Raw genomic sequence first — 21,045 nt, 5'->3', positions numbered from 1 at the left:
CACATGCTAGAGAATTACTCTCCCCAGGAAGCAGAGAAGCTCTTTGGATGAGTGTGGGCTGGGCGGCAGACTTTGAATGGAGAGATATAGAAGGTGAGGAGGGAAGCTTTTGCCTTGTCTAAACTCAGGTTTCCTCAAGAGTCAGTGTCTTTGTATACCACTCACATCCATGTGAGAACCAGTCTGTGTGGTTTGGTGACTGCTGTCTGCCAAGAAAAGTATAAAAAGTTTACCAAAACAATAAAACCAGTGATATGGTTAATATCTATAGGACATAGAATGCAACATTTTTAAAGGTTAGTATATAGCATTGCTAAGTAGGTAGACTCTTGGCCTAAACCTGTTTGTCTCATTGCCAGAATGTTCAGTGAGAATAGAAAATTGGTGACTTAAACCTTTTTGTTCAATGCTAGATTATTTGGTGAAAGTTGCCCATCAGAACAGAGACTAAGGGAATTCCCTTTGTAGCTCAGCAGTAACCAACCTGACTAGTATCCATGAGGTTGTGGGTTCACTCAGTGGATTAAGGATCCAATGTTGCCATGAGCTGTAGAGCAGGTCACAGACTCAGCTTGGATCCTGAGTTGTTGTGGCTGTGGTGTAGGCCAGCAGCTATAGCTCCAATTCTACCCCTAGCCTGGGAACTTCTATATGCTGCAGGTACGGCCCTAAAAAGCAAAAAAAAAAGAAAGAAAGAAAGAAAAAAAAAAGAAAAGAGCAGAGACTAAGATTCAAATGCAGACTACTACTCTCATTCTTGGCTAATAAAATACACTGTGATTGTATTTAATAACGAAGATTTTTTTTTTTTTTGGTCGCACCCATGGCATATTGAAGTTCCCAGGCCAGGGACTGAATCCAAGCTGCAGTTGTGACCTACACCAGAGCTGTGGCAACACCAGATTCTTAACTAATGGCACCACAGTAGGAACTCCTAACTTTTTTTTTTTTTTTTGGTCTTTTTGCCTTTTCTAGGGCTGCTCCCAAGGCATATGGAGGTTCCCAGGCTAGGGGTCTAATCGGAGCTGTAGCTGCCAGCCTACGCCAGAGACATAGCAACTCGGGATCCGAACTGCATCTTCGTCCTACATCACAGCTCATGGCAATGCCGGATCCTTAACTCACTGGGCAAGGCCAGGGATCGAACCTGCAACCTCATGGTTCCTGGTCAGATTCGTTAACCACTGTGCCATGACGGGAACTCCTAACATTTTTTATTAACAGTTATAGCAAAGGCTTTTTCTGCCTGTGCTGAATTGTCCTTTTATTTTTCTCGTTTAATTGATTCATGTGTTAAATTTACACATCTTCATTTTTTGTTCTTCTTCTCTCTCTTTTTTTTTTTTTTTTTTTTGTCAACTATAGGCTAATGTCAGTATTGGGAGCATTTTTTTTTTTTTTGTCTTTTTAGGGCTGTACCCTGGCATATGGAAGTTCCCAGACCAGGGGTTGAATTGGAGGTGTAGCTGCTGGCCTACACCACAGCCACAGCAAGGTGGGATCTGAGCCAAGTCTGCGACCTACATCACAGCTCTTGGCAACACCGGATCCTTAACCCACTGAGAAATCCAGGGATTGAACCGCATCCTCATGAATGCTAGTTGGGTTTGTTACTGCTGAGCCATGTCAGGAACTCCCAAAATTACACATTTTCTATTGTTAAGCCATGCTTGCTTTTTTCAGATAAATTTTACTTGGTCATGCTTTTATATATAAATTGACAGATTTGCTTTAGTACTATTTCATTTTACATCTTCAGTGTCTATATTAGGGACTGAAATTGGCTTATAATTTCACTTTTGTATCATTTGCTAAACTTTCAACAGGTATTCTATTCCATGATGGCCCGAGTTGTGATTCTTATTTGGTGTGTACAAATACCGAAAATATTGCTCTGTATGCTTATTTATTTATAACATCCATTAAAGCATTTGGACTCATTTATCAGTAATAATAATCAGCATGAGCCATTTTGAACTTTCTCTTTATAGGCCATCATCCAGCAGCATAGGGTTTCATCAAGTCAGTTTGGATCCTTGCAGTGGAGAAGAAGACAAGTCTGTTACATAGTTGGGAATAAAGGACACTTTAGTTTATTTACTGTCTCTGATATTCACCAGGCCCAATAGTTTATTCACAAACAAAGCACTTTGGATCCGGCACTGTCACTTTGGCAGCTTGTACCGATGCTCTGGTGCAGGTTCAATCCCTGGCCTGGGAACTTCTTTGTGCCATACCCAAGCTTGGACCTCAGGGCCGTAGCTGAATCCTTTGAGCATTGTGTTCCACTGTAGTGGACCCCAAATGGAGGCAGCGAGTGGAATCAGGAGGGCCTGGATCCCATCTTGGCCCTGATAGTCACATGCTTTTTGAGTTTGGACAAATTCTTCAACCTCTCTAAATTTTAGTATCATCAGTGCAATGGGAATTTTACTATCTGTCTTACAGGGTTTGTTATAATGACTCTAAGAAATACAGTGTTTGGTGTATAGTAAATGCTTAATCCAAGTAGTTCTTACTATGATTTCTCTGTCATATTGAATAAAATGCTAGAAAGACTTTGTTAACATCAACTAAAAGTGCGGCTGCTTCCAAATGTCCTTCAAAAGTTGTTGTAGTTCTTGGCTTATAGATTTATATCACCTTTTGTATATTATGTGTATGTGTGTTTTGTCTTTTTGTCTTTTCTAGGGCCGCTCCTGCAGCATATGGAGGTTCCCAGGCTAGGGGTATAATCGGAGCTGTAGCCACCAGCCTACGCCAGAGCCACAGCAACACCAGATCTGAGCTGTGTCTGTGACCTACACCACAGCTCACAGCAACGCCGAATCCTTAACCCACTGAGCGAGGCCAGGGATTGAACCCTCAACCGGATGGTTCCTAGTCGGATTCTTTAACCACTGAGCCACGATGGGAACTCCTGTGTGTGTGTGTGTTTTAAACAAATTGGCACCTACCATAACCTAGCACAAGATGCTGGGGAATATTGAGGATACAGGATTAGCAAGCAGAAGAGGTCAGTTTAGAAAAGCTGTGCATAATTAGAATATGAGGTGATAGGAGTCAGAGATAAGATATCAAGACAGAATATCAGGGAGTTCCCATCATGGCTCAGCGGTTAGTGAATCCGACTAGCATCCATGAGGACATGGGTTTGATCCCTGGCCTGGCTCAGTGGGTTAAGGATCTGGCATTGCCATGAGCTGTGGTGTAGGTCGCCAATGCCACTTGGATCCCTCGTTGCTATGGCTGTGGTACAGGTTGGCAGCTGTAGCTCCGATTAGACCCCTAGCCTGGGAACCTCCATATGTCGAGGGTGTGACCCTAAAAAGACAAAAAGACCAAAAATAAAAATAAAAATAGTGATAGAATATCGGGATGAGCTATGAGAACATCAAGAAATGAATTTCAGTGGACGTAATGAGGATGGAACAACTACCTCTGGCTGGTCCAGTGCCCAGGAGATATTTCAACTTGGAGGCTGAGTAAGACAAGGAGCAAGTGTGTTCCAGTCAGGGCAAGCTGGGTATGTCAACTACCTGGCATGAAAGGATATTTCAGGATCGGGAAGGTAAAACTTTAGGAATAAATTGCGTAATTGATTCAGATCTCAGAATTTCCTTCAGGGCTGGATATTTAACTGTGTGTCTTAGAGTTTGGGGAAAGAGACTAGCCATGCCTTGGAGTCCTGGGTAAACATTGGCCCTCTCCTTGTTGTCCTGGCTGTCAGTGGGATTTAATTCACCGCTAATTAGTGTTGGTTTTGGCTCCCCTGGGGGAGTGTAAACACAAAGCAGGCCAGGAGTAGGGAGAAGGGCAAAGGCAAGTGCCTGGGTGTGTATATTTGCAGAACTGTTTTGGAGGAATTGAGGAGTGCAGAGAAGGTCTTGAAAATAGAGCAGGGATTATTTCTCATGTTTTAAAATATAGCAAAGTCTGCTGGAGGCTACTGACATATCACACCCTTAAAATGAATACAGAGAAATGGAACCTTCTTTACTTTTACTGGGATCATTTTAACCTCGGGAGCCTTCCAGAGGGAAGCCGTAAGCAGGTTGTTTTTATTGTCTGTGGGTTGGAGCAAATTCTGGTCTGTCAATGTTTGATGCTTCCAACTCAAATAGCCTCCTTAGGAATGTCTGCCTGTATTTGAGGTGTGCTTCACTGGGAACCATAGAATGCTATACAAAAGCAGTGGGGCATCTCATCAAACCCAAACCTTTTCAGAAATTTTCCAGCCAGAGAGGCTTGGGTTAGGGGCACTTATAACAAAACTGCTTGTGTTTTAGAGACAACACTTGAAAGAGTTTTGGTTTTTTGTTTGGTTGGGTTTGGGTTTTTTTTTTTTTAGATTTTTGCCTTTTCTTCCTCATCATAGAAATCATAGAACAGTTGTTTGTAGTGTGTTTTTTGTTTTTTTTTTTTAAGTGGGGGAGGTTTGGGGGAGGGTTTTTTTTTTTTTTTTTGGCCAGGGAAGGAATTTTATGAGAGAAATATCTATTCCTGTGTCTTCCAGGATCCACACTGCATTTTAAAATACCTGAACAGGGAGTAACAAACCTGACTAGGATTCCTGAGGATGCAGGTTCGATTCCTGGCCTCACTCAGTTGGTTAAGGATCCAGTGTTGCTGTGAGCTGTGGTGTAGGTCACAGACATGGCTTGGATCCTGTGTTGCTGTGGCTCTGGCATAGGCTGGCAGCTGTAGCTCCAATTCAACCCCTATCCTGGGAACTTCCATATGCCTCTGGGGTGGTGCCCCCCACCCCAGCTCCAAAAGCAAAAAAAAATAAAATGAAATATCTGTACAATTCAAGTCAATTCAGCCAGCATTTAATGGACTTCTCCCACCAACTGGGTGCCCAGAATCCTGAAATTAATAAGACTGAGGACCTGCCCCATAGAAACCCACATTCTGGTCAGCAGGACAAATATGTACTCAAGTAACTCAAACACCAGACAGTTTTAAAGATGTTGAAGGAAAATATTAAATTTCATGGGGGAAACCAGAGGAGGAGCCAAATACGCTTGGTGTATCAGAAGAAGAGAAGAGAAGGGAAATGAAGGGAAGGGCAGAGAAGGAAAAGGAAGAGAATGGAATGTAGTCTAAATTTGAATATGTAGAATTTCAACCATTAGGTGATTGAAATAAGAAAAGGAATGAAATTAATCCCTTGTGAAACAATAATTGAAAATAATTTTCATGCTTACAAACAAAATAAACCTGTTTTAACTCATTTTTTCTTTGTCTGCTCCATAAACAAGCATTGAGTACCTGTGACTTGCCAGGCATTCTTTAGAGATGGGCTAAAACATCCTCTGAACCCTAGGTCTCTCGTTGTCTAAACAGGTAGACGGAGATGAGCACACAAACGGTGACACCATAGAGAGACATATACACCAATGGATGCACGAAATACTCCGAGAGCGTAGGATGTGAGGGAGTCAAGGAAGACTTCCCTGAAGGATAGAGTTTGGGAGGTTTGATGGTGAATGGGTGGTAGAAGCAGTCCGCATAGAGGGCATGTCTTGTGCTAAGTCACAGAAGTATGAAGCAGCCTGAGGTGTTGATGGACTTCAGGTTTGTTTGTGGTTTTTTTGTTTTTTTGCCTTTTTAGGGCCACACCTTTGGCATATAGAGGTTCCCAGGCTGGGGTTGAATTGGAGCTGTAGCCTCTGGCTACACCACAGCTCACAGCAACGCCAGATCTTTAATCCACTGAACGAGGCCAGATATTGAACCTGCATCCTCATGGATGCTAGTCAGATTCGTTTCTGCCGAGCCACAATGGGAACTCCCCTCAGGTATTTTGATATATCTCAAATATAGGACCAGAGAGGAGGAAATTAAACTGAGTCTGGAAATTAAACTGACCAAGACAGAGTAACACATTTATTTACACATTTATTTAATATACGTTTTATATGACATGTTTGCCTTCAGAAGGAGATGAAGACACAAAGAAACAGACCTGAGTATTTTGTGCCAGGTTGGATAAAGAATGGGCCGTCATGGAGGAGAGTGATAGGCTAAGGAGTATGAGTTGAGTCTAATCAATTGAGGGAAATGTGGTAGACCTGTTTGTTAGGATTCTTTTATCCCTTTGCCTACAGAGATAAGGCTGCTCCTTTCCTCCAGGTGTAGGGAGGGCTTCTCTCACCTGAGGGTTGTATAACATGTTTCAGGGAAGAAGGGCAGGGAGGGAAGGAAGTCAAAAGCACCTTCCTGCTTAAAATAGTCAATATATTTTGGTGCCCTGTATGTGGTAGCATGTCCTGAACTCTGTCAGGGTATGTGGTGGGGGCGGGGGCGGGGTGTGAATGGGAGGGATCCGGGGAAATGAGAAATGAGGCTAGAAATAAAATCAAGAGGTAGATTTTTTTAAATATTCTTTTCCATTGTGGTTTATTATAGGATACTGAATATAGTTCCCAATGCTATACAGTAGGTCTTTGTTGTTTTCCATTCTGTATATAATAGTCTGCATCTGCTAACCCCAAACTCTCAATCCATCTCTCTTCCACCTCCCTGCCCCCTTGGCAACCACAATTCTGTGCTCTATGTCTGTGAGTCCTAGATAAGTTCATTTGTGTCACATTCATATATCACATATATCACATATTATCATAAATTTTATCACATGTAAGTGATATATGACATTTATTCTTTTCTTTCTGACTTACTTCACTTGGTATGATAATCTCTAGGTCCATCCATGTTGCAGCAAGTGGTATTATTTCATTCTTTTTAATGGCTGAGTAATATTCCATTGTATATATGTACCACAGCTTCTTTATCCATTCATCCGTGGATGGACATTTAGGTTGTTTATATGTCTTGAAGAGCCAGGTCTTAAAGAACTTTCTAGACCATGCAATGGAGATTGAACTTTATCCTATAGTCATTTTAATGAAGGATTTTAAATGGGAAGTAATATCTACATTTTAGAAAGATCCTGCAGATGGTTTCTTAGAAAATAAAGTTGAACTAGATAAGACAGGAAGTAGGAAAGCGTGTTCAAAGTCTGTTTCAGCCAACTAGGTACAGGGTAAGATTAAGGCCTTTAAAGGCCGTTACCTTCATCCTCCACGTGCAATTCAAAGTTAAGCAAAGCTAAACATAACTAAATCCAATAAAACCCAAGTTCTGATTTCTTTCTTATGATGATTGTTTAGATGCATTGAAAAATGATCAAATATCAAAATATTTTAAGACTTCTGCTGCTTCCTCTCTTTGGTGCCCTGGTCTGCTGGTACCTTAGAGCATGTTTTTGTGGGATCCACCCCTGCCCAGTAGAAGTGATGGTCAGGATAATGTGTAAAAGGACTGTGGTGGTTTGAAGGAAGAGGATCTGCAGGACTGGGTGAGGGGAAGAGAGAAGCCAGAGATGGTGCCAAGATTCTGACTGGCAGGGCAGTGGTCATGACTGCCCTTGGGTTTCAACTACTCATCATTCCTGACACTTGGCAGAGGTCCTTTCCAGGCAGGCATATTCCACCATCTGTCCCCTTCCTCCCCCATCCTTCGCACTTAGTTCAGGCTCCAATCAGGTATTTTAAAATGCCCTCATCTGCAGGCCTCAGATAAATCCCTCACAGACTAAAATCCTTAGGACCAGATTCAGCCTCTGACATAACCACAGTTTCAGCACAGCTTGGTCATAAGGCTCCTGACACCACCTTGGCTCAGACAGGAAGGTTCGCGGGACCCGCATGCCTTTCTTCCATCTCTGTCATCTCCTTGTTAGTGACTCCTCTGTGCAAAGGTAACCTGGTCTTCTTACTCTGGGACTATAGCTCAGTGAGAAAAGAAGATGCAGCCTGATGGAGACATGGCTTTATCCCAGTGTCATACATAATTAATCCACTTCCAGGCCCCAAATCTGTCTGGGAACAAGGCCCCAAGCAGCAGTTAAATATATCTCTGGGGTTGTTCCTGAATATTCTGAAATAGCAAGAACTCAGTTCAGAAGAGAATTCCCCCCACGATCTGGGGCCTAGTGTCCCTTATGCTGTTCCTCTTCAGGATTCCCAAAGCCCTAACTTCAAGAGAAACAAACAAAAACAAATGTGGCATGTACACAGCTAATAGTCTCAATTAGGGAGTTCCTATCATGACACAGTGGTTAACGAATCCGACTAGGAACCATGAGGTTGTGGGTTCGATCCCTGGCCTTTCTCAGTGGGTTAAGGATCCAGCGTTGCCATGAGCTGTAGTGTAGGTCGCAGACACGGCTCGGATCCGGCCTTGCTGTGGCTCTGGCGAAGGCTGGTGGCTATAGCTCTGATAAGACCCCTAGCCTGGGAATCTCCATATCCCATGGGAGTGGCCCAAGAAATGGCAAACACACACACACACACACACACACACACACACACACACACACACACACAAAGTCTCAATTAGAACTTTAACTCCTTCCCTCTCCGTGTCCCCCCAGCCCTGTGCAGATATGTGCACTGTAGGCTGTGTTTTGTTTTCATCACCAATGCTGGGGCATCCCCTTTTGCCTGGGGGTGTATTTTCTAGTCACTTGATAACTGTGTCACCCTTTCAACCACTTGAATGGTTGAATATGATGCCAGATTTCATTTCTTTCCAAGTCATCCTTCTTCTGAACTCAAAACTTTGGAAAATCTCCACTTGGGAATGCTGGTCTAGACTATACCATGTGGGTGGGCCAGTTGATTGTGTCCGGGATGAATTCCTTTTTCATACATGGTCATCATAGAGAGGCTATGCTCCCTAGAAATTGGAGATAAATATGTGTTTTTAGTCCTTCAGCCAAGGAAATCTCTCTTGTAATCATAAATAGTCAAAACGGCAACCACTACGAAAAAACCACCCATGGACGTAAACAGGGTAAAATGTGAAAGGGTTTCTTGAATTCTCCACCTCCACCCCAATTTAATTTCCCTCCTCCCTGTTCACAGTTGGATACCACATATCCAGAACTTCGGTACTTTGCAGATATCTTTGCTTATATGTGCATAACAATTATCATGAAGCTCTCAGAGATGTGCCCATTTTCATGGACCTCATGGCTCTTCCCCTACACACACCTTTTCTTTACGATGATGAATAATACAGAAAATTCAGATTAAAATAGTGCAGGGCAGGGAAGAGGGGGAATGTGGGCTGAGAATCACAGCAGAAACCTTTTTGGTGCCTAATTCATGATCTTTCCATGTTCGGTCAGTGATCTTTTTGCCATTTGATACATTTAAATAATACCTGGTCTCTAGAGCTCACACTCTGCTCCTGGGCTATCCCATGAGATAAGAGGTATTCATTATCTACTTTCACTTGCTTCCTTGGGGAAATTTTTTTAGTCAGAAATATCAGGTCAGTGGAACAGTGTGCAATTCTCAGAACTAGTTCCAAAAGCCTCCTGGCTCCCTGGTGGGCATCACTTAAATTGCCTCGCCAGCACTGTGTAATCACTTCTTCAGTCAGCCCCAATTCTGTCCCCTGCTCTGGGAAAGAAAGCATCCCTAATTACATTTGCCTTTCTCTTCCTCAGTCTTGAAGGCCCTCTGTGCAGACGCGGGCTCCCAGCAGTTCTTGGAGCAGCAAAGGCTCAGCCAGACACGGGAAGGCGACCTTCCTCTCCTTTCAGAGAGCTGTTAATTTTGCTTTTCCAAGCCAGGTAGGACTCATTTTTTTTTTCTTAATGGATTTGCATTATTATTTACTATGTGACTTCCTTCGCTTGGAAGGCCAGTTTGGTTTTAATGTAGTTTCTCTTCATGTAAAATCCAGAATGACCGCTTGTACCTACATGATTTCTGAATTTCCTGCCTCCCTAGAGGATTTTCTGTTTCTCATCCAGATGAATAATTTATTTGGTTTCAAAAAGCAGCTTAATCTTTGATCCTGGTATATCTACAGGTATAAACTTATAAAGACATGTGAGTACTCTTTGTTACCATTTTCTTCCCTGAGAGCATTTTAAAATTTGGAGAGGCTATATTTTATATGGACTAAATTGCTCTTTATTGAAGACCTTATGAATGGTTTTCTGTGGAGTAAGTTGAAGGAATGCCCTTTATGGAAACCAGGCAGGGAGCTTGTTTCTGTGTTTCTTCCCAGCTGGTCCAAAGGCCAGCCTCCTATGAATTTTGATTTGTTCAAGACAACAGAAAAAGAAAAAGCTGCAGTAGCTGGGACATCAGATATAGGAACCATGGAGAAAAAGGGGCTGCTTTTTTCCTCTCTGGGTTGCAAGATTTGAGTTTAAATGTGAACGACGTCTTGAGATCAATGCATTTGATACTGTTCAGTAGTGCAGTAAAGCTGCGAAGATTGGGTAGGAAGATAAGGAAATGTGTGCTTAATGAATGAAGGCTTTTTAGAGGAGGTGAGTGGAAGACAAAATATTTTGGAAACCTTGGAAACCATGGATAAGTCATGTAACCTCTCTGGGCTCTTGTCTCCTAAGCCCTAAAGTGAAGGGGTGAGAGGGGAGGAGCACTGAGGCTTCTTCCGTTAACATTACATGATTGTCTATTTCTTTGTTCCAGCCTTTTTGGACAGTGTGAGCAAAGATCAATAGGCAAGATCTAAGTGAAATTCTGAAAGGGAGGGTAGCTGTTAGGACTGTGAGCTGGAATGGAAGATGTGGGCAGAGACGTGAATGGCAGAAAGGAAACAGGAATGGTCTGGAATTGGAAGGTTGTATTTATCTAAAAATACGGTCAAGGTAGTAAGAAAAAGATTTGACGGCAGCTGGCTGTATAGTTTGCATTAAGGAATATTTTCTAGTGTAATATTTTAATTCCTTTAGTTGTTTTAAATGTTTTCTAACAGCTTTATTTATTTTGCTTTTAAAGGCCGCACCTGTGGCATATGGAAGTTCCCAGGCTAGGGGTTGAATCGCAGCTGCTAGCCTACTCCACAGCCACAGCAATGAGGAATCCGAGCCACATTTTTGACCTATACCACAGCTCATGCAGGATCCTTAACCCACTGAACGAGGCCAGGGATCGAACCCACATCCTCATGGATACTAGTCAGACTCATTTCCGCTGCGCCACAATGGGAACTGCCAGCAGCTTTATTGAGATGTAATTCAGATACCATATAATTCACTCATTTAAAGTGTACAAATCAGGAGTTCCCATTGTGGTTCTGTGGGTTAGGAACCCAACTAGTATTCATGAGGATGTGGGTTTAATAATCCCTGGCTTTGCTCAGTGGGTTAAAGCATAGGCCACAGATGTGGCTCAGATGCTGCGTTGCTATGACTATGGCGTAGGCTGGCAGCTGCAGCTCCAATTTGACCCCTAGCCTGGGAACTTCCATGTGTCGAAGGTGCAGCCCTTAAAAAAAAAAAAAAAAAAACAAATACAATTCAGAGTCCCCTATGGCTCATCAGGTTGGGGATCCATCATTGTCATTGCTGTGGCTTTGGTTACTACAGTGATTTGGGTTTGATCCCTAGCCCTGGGGAACTTTCACATGCCTTGGGTGCAGAACCCTCCTCCCTCACAAAAAAAAAGTGTAAAATTCAGTGGATTTTAGTATATGCACAGAGTTGTACATATTTGTATCACCACAGTCAATTTTAGAATATTTTTATTACCCTAAAAAACGCTACTCTGCTTAACCAGCTTTCCCAACTCCTCCCCCTAAACCCTAGCCAACCACTAATCTACTTTGTTTCTATAGATTTGTCTATTCAGAATATTTCATGTAAATGGAGTTACACAATGTATGGTCCTTTGTAACTGTTTCACATAGCGAATGATTTCAAGGTTTGTCCTTATTGTAGCACGTATCAGTATTGCATTTCTTTTTATTGATGAATAATACTCCACTGTATAGACATACCACATTTTCTTTATCCCTTCATCAGTTGATGGATATTTGGGTTGTCTCTACTTTTAGCTATTATGAGTTAAACTACTATGAACATTTGTGTATGTTTTTGTGTGGATGTGTTTTCATTTCTCTAAGATATATACCTAGCACTATAAATGCTAGGTTATAAGATAACTTTAACTGTTTTAAAAACTGACAGATTGTTTTTCAAGATGCTGCACTATTTTACATTCCTACCAACAGTGTATGAAGTTTCCAGTTTTTCCACATCTACTCTAACACCTGTTATTACCTATCGTTTTCATTCTAGCCATCCTAGCGCTTGTGAAGTTGTATCCCATTGTGGTTTTGCATTCCCTGATGGCTCATGATGTATATGTGCTTACTGGCCACTTGTATATCTTGTTTGGAGAAATGCCTATTCAGATCTTTTGCCATTTTTAATTGGGTTATTTACCTTTTTATTACTGAATTATTTTATTTATAGATTCTAGATACAAATCCCTTATCAGATACATAATTTGCAAGAAAATTTTTCCTCTTCTGTAGTTTGTCTTTTCACTTTCTTGATGATGTCCTTGAAGCATATAAGTTTTTAACTGGTGATATCCAGTCTATCTGTTTTTTCTTTTGTTATCTGTTCTTTTGGTGTCAGATATGAGAAATTGTTGCCTAACCCAAGGTTGTGAAGATTCAGGCCTGTGTTTTCTTCTAAGAGCTTTACAATTTTAGCTCCTATATTTGGATCTTTGATGCATTTTGAGTTAACTTTTCGTTTATGGTGTGATATAGGGGTAACATCATTCTTCTGCATGTGAATAGCCTTTTAATTATTTTTATTATTATTTAACTCTATGTACAGGTTTTTATTTATTTATTTATTTTTGGCTGTACCTGTGGTATGCAGAAGTTCCTGGGCCAGGGATTGAACCTGAGCCACTACAGTGATGATGCTCGATCCTTAACCACTAGGCCACTAGGGAGCGCCAACTTTTAATTATTTTTTTGACTATATATTACTACTTATTTTTTGAGTGGTTGCTCTAGGGCTTAAAATGCACATTTTAATTTATCAGAACCTAGTTTAAATTTATATTAACTTAATTCCAGTGAGATTGAGAAAGTTTACTCCTTTATAGCTCTATTCACTCTTCTCCTTTGTTGTGCTATTATTGTTATAATTTTATATCTATCTGTGCTAAAAATAAAACACATTTTTATAATTATTAATTTGTATAATTTAATGTCATATAGTGTTGATATATAGTAGATGCTCAATAAATGTTAAATGAGTGAGTGAAGCATCCTATGGGTGGTGCAGATCTTGGAGAATGGATGAGGTAAGAGAATTTCAGTCTTAGAGTCCCTGTGTTCCCCAAGTGGACACATACTCTGCCTCTTCTCAGTGCCTGTGGCTTTAAACTGGTGCATCTTCTGGAATTCTCACTTTGCATTCCACATCCCAGCTGGACTGTCTGCTCCCTTTGTGTGTCCTAAGCAGGACATTCAATTACTGAAGGATGAGAAGTACTAGTTTGTTGGTTAGCATTGAGCTGAGGGAACACAGGATAAGTTTATTATTAACCAAGTTTGAGGGTGAAGGGTGGGCAGTGAGAAGGGGAAGAAGAAAACTATTGGTGATAGACGGAGGCAACAGAGAGAAAACCTGTGACTGTCTACATTTGTTTACTCATTTATTCACCAGGACATTTATTGAAAGCTTTCTCTGTATGAAGCTACAGATGCATAGAACAAAGCAGTCAACTTTCCTTATGCCAAATCTTAAATTCTAGACATAAAAATTACTTTATTGTTGTAAAAATGCACTGAAAATAACTGTGTAGCCCACTGTAGTGGTTAAGATGTCTGAAATTGGAGCCTCCCTGCCTGGGCTTGAATCCCAGACGGGCAGAATTGCCTGGCTTCCCTATGCTGACTAAAGTGCCCTTATCTATAAAACTGAGGTATTTGTACCTACCTCCTGGAATTCATATAAGGAATACTACCTTCCTGCCTAGGTAAATTCTTAGTAGCACCACTTATGTATATATGTATTTATTTATTTTAAGCATGAGCTGTTAAGAAGCAACAACTTGCTTGTCTCATTTCGTTAAGTAATTACCATGGCAAAGAGCTGTTTACCTTTGAAAAACCGGCTCTGGAGTTCCTGTGGTGGCTCAGGGGGTTAAGAATCCTACATAGTGTCCATTAGGATGCAAGTTCAATCCCTGGCCTTGCTAAGTGGGTTAAGGATCTGGCCTTGCCACAGCTGTGGTGTAGGTCACAGATGTGGTTCAAACTCACAGTATTGCTGTGGCTGTGGCGTAGGTCTGCATCTGTGGCTCTGATTTGACCCCTAGCCCGGTAACTTCCATATGGCACAGGTTGAGGCCATAAAAAAAAAAGGTAAAATAAAATAAAACCAAACAGAGAAGAGCCCCCTGGGTGGATAATTCAGAGGGCAGGAAAGTACTTGCTTTTCTTTCAAATTAGGTTCATAACAACGCATCCCTGCCTGAGGTTTGAAAGCTATGGCAGATCAATGGGATTAGTAATCCAAGGCCCCAAAGGTGATGTTTCTAATGTAAATAGAGGACATCATTTAATGCGAGTTCCTGCTGTGGCACAATGGGACTTGTTCCTGCCATTCAAAACATCAATTAATGGGAGTTCCCGCTGTGGCGCAACCGGACTGGTGACATCTTGGGAGCACTGGGATGCAGGTTCAATCCCTGCCTGGTGCAGTGGGTTAAAGATCCGGCATTGCCATTGCTGCAGCTTAGGTTGCAATTGTGGCTTGGATTTGATCCCTGGCCTGGAGACTCCATATGCCTTGGGCAGCCAAAAACAAACAAACAAAAACCAAAAAACAAAACCCAAAACCCCCCACTAATTAATGATTGTTCCTAATTGATTTTATCGTGTAAAAGAGCAGCATCATAAAAGAATCTTTTAAGACCAAAACAAACAAACAAAAAACCCTTTAGATCAGAAAAACACAGTAGAAAGATTGAATGTTTATTTCCATCGCTGAATGTAAGAACCACTCCTCCCCTCCTACTCCCCACCAGAGTGTTCCATAACCCACTTGCATTGCTTGGACCCCTGAAGTACCATTCACTCATACAATTAAGATTTGTCTTATGTAGAACTGCAAGGTCCCTTCCAGTCAATGTTCTCAGTAGAAACATAGAATGTACTTCAAACAGTGAACATTGGTACCCAATGTGCTTATCTCAGCAGCAGATGGCCTATTTTAAGTCATGCACACTCAGTAAGTGTCCAGGACATTAGATCCTCAGTAAACTCATCAAGCAAAGAAGCAGTTTTTGGCATATAATAGGTATTTAATACGTGCTCATTAAATGATGAATGTTGGTAGGCTGAAAATAAATTTATCATAAGTAGGAGTCTCATCTTGATTTTTCCACCCTGAATGATCCCAGAGAAGTCATTGGCTGGATCATTCCATGCCTCTCTTTAAAAGAGTATTGGGGAATTCCCGTTGTGGCTCAGTGGTTAACGAATCCGACTAGGAACCAGGAGGTTGTGGGTTCGATCCCTGGCCTTGCTCAGTGGGGTTAAGGATCCAGTGTTGCTGTGAGCTGTGGTGTAGGTCGCAGACGCGGATTGGATCCCATGTTGCTGTGGCTCTGGCGTAGGCCAGTGGCTGCAGCTCCGACTCGACCCCTAGCCTGGGAACCTCCATATGCCACGGGAGCGGCCCCAGAAATGGCAAAAAGACAAAATAAATAAATAAATAATAAAAGAGAGTATTGATTAGCATATAATTGGTGGTTTTAAGAGTAAAATAGAACTATGTTGGAGTTCCCCGTTGTGGTGCAGTAGAAACGAGTCCGACAAGGAACCATGAGGTTTTGAGTTTGATCCCTGGCCTTGCTCAGTGGGTTAAGGATCCAGTGTTGCCATGAGCTGTGGTGTAGGTCACAGATGTAGCTTCAATCTGGCTTTGCTGTGGCTCTGGCGCAGACTGGCAGCAACAGCTCCAATTCAACCTCTAACCTGGGAGCCTCCATGTGCCAAAAGTGCGGCCCTAAAAAGATAAAAAAAAAAAGAACTATGTTAATTCAAAATAATTATACTGAAGACTTCTATTGCCTGACTGACCTAGTTACAGCAGGAGCAGGGAAGCAATCTAAAATAACATGAAACAGCTGCCCAGTACAGTATGGGTATGGGTAACTGTAGCAAACCAGAATGGACAGTCAGCCCGGGTCTCTGCCATGCCCAGATGCAGTCCCAAGTCTGCAGGATTGGTTTTATCCTAATCCCCAAATTTCCCTTCCTGACCCCATCTTTTGTTTATGATAAAACTCTTCCCCAATCCTCTTAAGATCTGAGGTAAATCACTTGTAACTTCACCTTTATTTCCTAGTTATAGCATCTACATTTTTCATTATAAAATCATTAGCATTACTGAGGCAACCAAGAATGAGGCATATGCCTTCTACTCCATTTGGTGAAATTCTTCCTGTGTTTTTAGCTAATTTACTTATGATTATTCTACTGGTATGCCTTATTTTGTCTGATTTTCTGTAGGTCCTAGTGACCTGTATGTGGTCTGCTGAATTTGCTGACAACACATTTTTATTTCTACTAGTGAATTTTGATACCTTTCCTTCCTCCAATACAATAGACTTCCCCTCTAGCACTGCCCACTCCACAATCACAGGGTAGTGACACCTCAACTGGCTGTACCCATTAGAATAGCCATGTGTTTTTGTAGAAAAGAGCTAAGTCTTTTATACATTTGCTCAACACATATTTAACTGAGCATTTATTGTAGGCCAGATACTGTTCAGAGTCCTGGATATATAGTCTAGTCTATGATTTTTCTGTTGGTTTTCTTTTTTTTAAAATGAATTTATAACATCTGTAGTTGTATAATGATCATCACAATCCAATTTCACAGGATTTCTATCCCACAACCCAAGCACATCTCCCCCACCCCCCAAACTGTCTTCTCTGGAGACCATAAGTTTTTCAATGTCTGTGAGTCAGCATCTGTTCTGCAGAGAAGTTCAGTCTGCCCTTTTTTCAGATTCCACTTGTAAGTGAAAGCACTTGATGTTGGTGTCTCATTATACGGCTGACTTTGCTTAGCATGATAATTTCTCGGTCCATCCATGCTGCTAAAAATGCTGGTATTTCATTCATTTTAATGACTGAGTAATATTCCATTGTGTATATGTACCGCTTCCTCTTGATCCACTCCTCTGTTGATGGACATTTAGGTTGTTTCCATGTCTTGGCAATTGCATATAGTGCTGCAATGAACATCAGAGTACATGTGTCTTTTTGAGTCATGGTTTTCTCTGGATAGATGCCCAGGAGTGGGATTGCTGGATCAAACGGTAGTTCTATTTTTAGTTTTATGAGGCATCTCCATACTGTTTTCCACAGTGGTTGCACCAATTTACAATCCCACCCGTCTGTTGGTTTTCTTAATGGTATCTTTTGATACCCAGACATTTTAAATTCTGATGAAGTTGAACTTATCAATTTTTTTCCCCTTTTATGGCTTGTAGTTTTTGTATCCAATCTAAAAAACTTGCCCTTTGGTGTTCCCTGGTGGCCTAGCTGTTAAAGGATCTGGTGTTGTCATTGCTATGGCTCAGGTCACTGCTGTGGTGTGTGATCAATCCCTGGCCTGGAAACTTCCACATTGCCATGGGCATGGCCAAAAAACAAAAAACAAACAAACAAAAAACCAAAAAACTCACCCTACTTCAAGGTCCTGTTGTCTCCTCTGTACACTTTAGAAATTTTATGGTCGTAGGTTTTATGTTTAAGTCAATGATCCATCTCAGATTATTTTTTGTGTAGGGTGTGGGATAGAGGTCAAGATTTAACTTTCATTTACACAGACATACTATGGATCTAGTACTGTTTGTTAAAAGAGAGTTCATTTTCCCCACTGAATTGGCTTGGTGCTTTGGTGGAAAATCAACTGGCCAAATATGTATGTTAGTTCCTGGACTCTATTTTGATCTTTTGGTCTATCCTCACATACTAACTTGATTACTGTAGCTCTTATGAATATAGTCTAAATAAGTCAAGTATGATCACTACCCTGAAGGAAGTTATAATCTGATTTATGAGAGAGATAGCCCACATAGAAGTCATAATTGTACAAAGAGGTAGAGAAAATCACAGTATTAGCCACAGATGTTGGAAGTACAAAATAAAACCTCACCTGAAGCTTCCTGAAAAAGGTGTCACCCAGAATGATCCTTAAGGGCTCAGTAGGAGTTTGCAGAAAGGAGGAGAGGGCCTGGTGCCCTCAGGTAAAAGCGAGGAGACCAGTGTAACTGGACTGGAATGAGATGGAGACTGGAAAAGCAACATCCAAAAGGAATAGGACCATATTGGACAGAGCCTTGAAGGCCATTTTAAGGCTCTTGGCTTTTACTCTGAGAATTGAAGCCCTCCAAGGGTTTTGAATAGAGAGGTGACGTGATCTGCCATCTTTTAGAGGGATCTTTCTGGATGCTCTGCTTGGAACAGACCATGTCTGAGCTGGTCTTAGAGCCTCTGTCTTACCTGACTGGTAGGGGCCAGGTAAACCAGAAGCTCTGAGACCAGCTAAAAAAACTATAACTATAATCCAATCAAAACCTAATGGTGGCTTGGACTCAATGGTAATAATGGGATGATCATGGATGATTGTGGTTTGGATAATAATGGAATAGCAGGGTGGTGTCCTGGATATATTTTGAAAGCAGAGCTTATAAAATCTGGTGACAGGTCGAACGTGAGAAATAAGGTAAAAAGAGGAGTCGAAGGTTTCGGCTTCAGCTAGCAGGATGTGTTGCCAGTCCGCAAGATGTGAGAGGAGCAAGTCTGAAGAAGAAAATCAGAAGCTTGGTTTTCCTACTTTAGAGTAAATATGAGAGATTACTACCAAACCACATGGACATGATGCCATGGACACTGCTCTCAAGGAGGCTTGATTCACACAAAGGAGATGTAAGAAAGGTGAGGTCAAGGAACGGATTATGGGATACAGATCTCAGGTGCCACAGGATAGTAGCAGTGTGGTTAAGAGGAGATGGGAAGGGAGCCATCTTCACAGGATGGGGAAAACTTAAAGAGGAAAAGGGACAACATTGTGAGAATAAGCAGGAAGCATTCAGAGCACAGGTATTCTAGGCCTGGCTGGAAAAGGTGTCAGAAGGATTAAAAAATTTGGTTCCTGGCACTAGTAGGCGCTTGATAAAGGATAGTTAATAATAGTTATTCTATTGAAGAAATAACGGAGATAAAACTGTGTGTCAGACTCTCCTGAGTCCAGTCCCACCCCCATGTCAACACCTACTCCTTTAGTGTCCTTTACCCTTTCTCCTTTCCTGGGTTGTCTCTAATACTTCTATTAGAAAACCTTCAAACCTGGCTTTCCAACTTGTTTGTGAGAAGGAGAGGGATTTGAACTATTATATTTCAGCCACACAGGCTTTTGGGTTTTTCATCTCACTCATGTGAATACTACAAAAGTCCAGAAGGGGGCAATATGACACTTGAACTTTGGGAGCTTTTTTGCTTTGTTTTGTTTTTGTTTGTTTTGCTTTTCAAAAATGTTTTGGAATTCATCCTCTACTGCTTAAACTGAGAATCTCAGGTCAGGATTGGAATGAACTCTAGATATCATAAGGTCCAACACTCTCACTTGCCAGTAAAGACACTGAAGCCCAGAAGGGGGGAAGGGACTTGCTTAGGGGCTGACAGACATTCAATGGGAAAGTCATGACACTGACCTCGCTCTCTGAGTCAGTGCTTATTCCAAGACCCCATTTGGTTCTTTGATTTGAGAGAATCACCCTCTAAAGCAGTTTCTCAAACTTGTCATGTAACGACTATGTTTAAAGAAATAAAATTCTCATAACTCCCTGGACTTAAATTATTTTAGTACAGATAAACATTCTATATTAAAATATAATTTAAAAAAATTAAAAATTTAAAAAGTAAAAAAATTAAAATTAAAAAAAATTTTTTTTAAATGTAAAATGTAAAAATTCGGAGTTCCCTTCATGGCACAGCAGAGACGAATCTGACTATTATCCCTGAGGATGTGGGTTTGACCCCTGGTCTCGCTCAGTGGGTCGAGGATCCAGCATTGCTGAGAGCTGTGGCTTAGATCTCAGATGCAGCTTGAGTCCCACAATACTGTGGCTGTGGTGTAGGCCAGCAGCTGTAGCTCTGATTGGACCCCTAGCCTGGGAACCTCCATATGCTTCAGGTGTAGCTCTAAAAACCAAAAAAATTTAAAAAAATAAAAATAAATATGCTACATTAAAGATACTGAAAAATGTACAAATGTAAAACTCCACTTAAATTACTTTTCCTATTCAGCAAGGTAGCTTGATACAAGATATACACATAGAAATTGGTTGCATTTCTTTACGCTAACAATGAAATATCAGAAAGTGAATGTAAAAAAAATTCCCTTCTAAAGTCACATTAAAAAAAATGCTTAGGAATAAATCTGACCAAGGAGGTGAAAGACTTATATGCTGAGAACTATAAAACTCTAGTAAAAGAACTTGTGGATGATTTTAAAAAATAGAAAGATATCCCATGCTCTTGGATTGGAAAAATTAATATTGTTAAAATGGCCATACTACCCAAAGCAATCTACAGATTTAATGCAATCCATGTCAAATTACCCATGATATTCTTCACAAAACTAGAACAAATGATTTTAAAATTTATATGGAACCATAAAAAACCCAGAATTGCCAAAGCAATCCTGAGGGAAAAAACCAAAGCAGAAGGTATAACTCTCCCAGAATTCAGACAATACTACAAAGTTACAATTATCAAAACAACATGGTATTGGCACAGAAACAGAAAAATGAGTCAATGGAACAGAATAAAGAACCCAGAAACAAACCCACACCCTGTGGTCAATTAATCTTTGACAAAATAGACAAGAATATACAACAGAGAAAAGATAGTCTCTTCAGCAAGTGATGCAGGGAAAAATGGACAGATGCATGTAAATCAATGAGGTTAGTACACATCCTCACATCATACACAAAAATAAACCCAAAATGGCTTAAAGACTTAAATATAAGATATAATGCCATAAAACTCCTAAAGGAGAGCATAGGCAAAACATTCTCTGACATAAATTGGAATAGCGATTTCTTAGATCAGTCTCCCAAGGCAATAGAAATAAAAGCAAAAATAAACAAATGGGAC

General features: G+C 41.0%; 1 protein-coding gene across 2 annotated transcripts in view; it reads left to right on the top strand.

The window, feature by feature from the left end:
* Window positions 1-21,045, top strand: part of NIM1K (NIM1 serine/threonine protein kinase) — a 71,211-nt gene that overhangs the window by 8,145 nt on the left and 42,021 nt on the right. Inside the window, exon 2 of one of the 2 annotated variants that reach the window (XM_047766000.1) lies at window positions 9,524-9,649. The exons of the other annotated variant lie outside the window; for it this stretch is intronic. The gene's annotated coding sequence lies outside the window, so the exon portion shown is untranslated. The remainder of the gene's footprint in view (window positions 1-9,523; window positions 9,650-21,045) is intronic. 2 annotated transcript variants of the gene reach the window in all.

This window comes from Phacochoerus africanus, chromosome 1, assembly GCF_016906955.1.
Source record: "Phacochoerus africanus isolate WHEZ1 chromosome 1, ROS_Pafr_v1, whole genome shotgun sequence".
NCBI classification, from domain to species: domain Eukaryota; kingdom Metazoa; phylum Chordata; class Mammalia; order Artiodactyla; family Suidae; genus Phacochoerus; species Phacochoerus africanus.
Note: the sequence above shows the minus strand (reverse complement) of the source record. Positions and strands in the feature narration are given on the sequence as shown.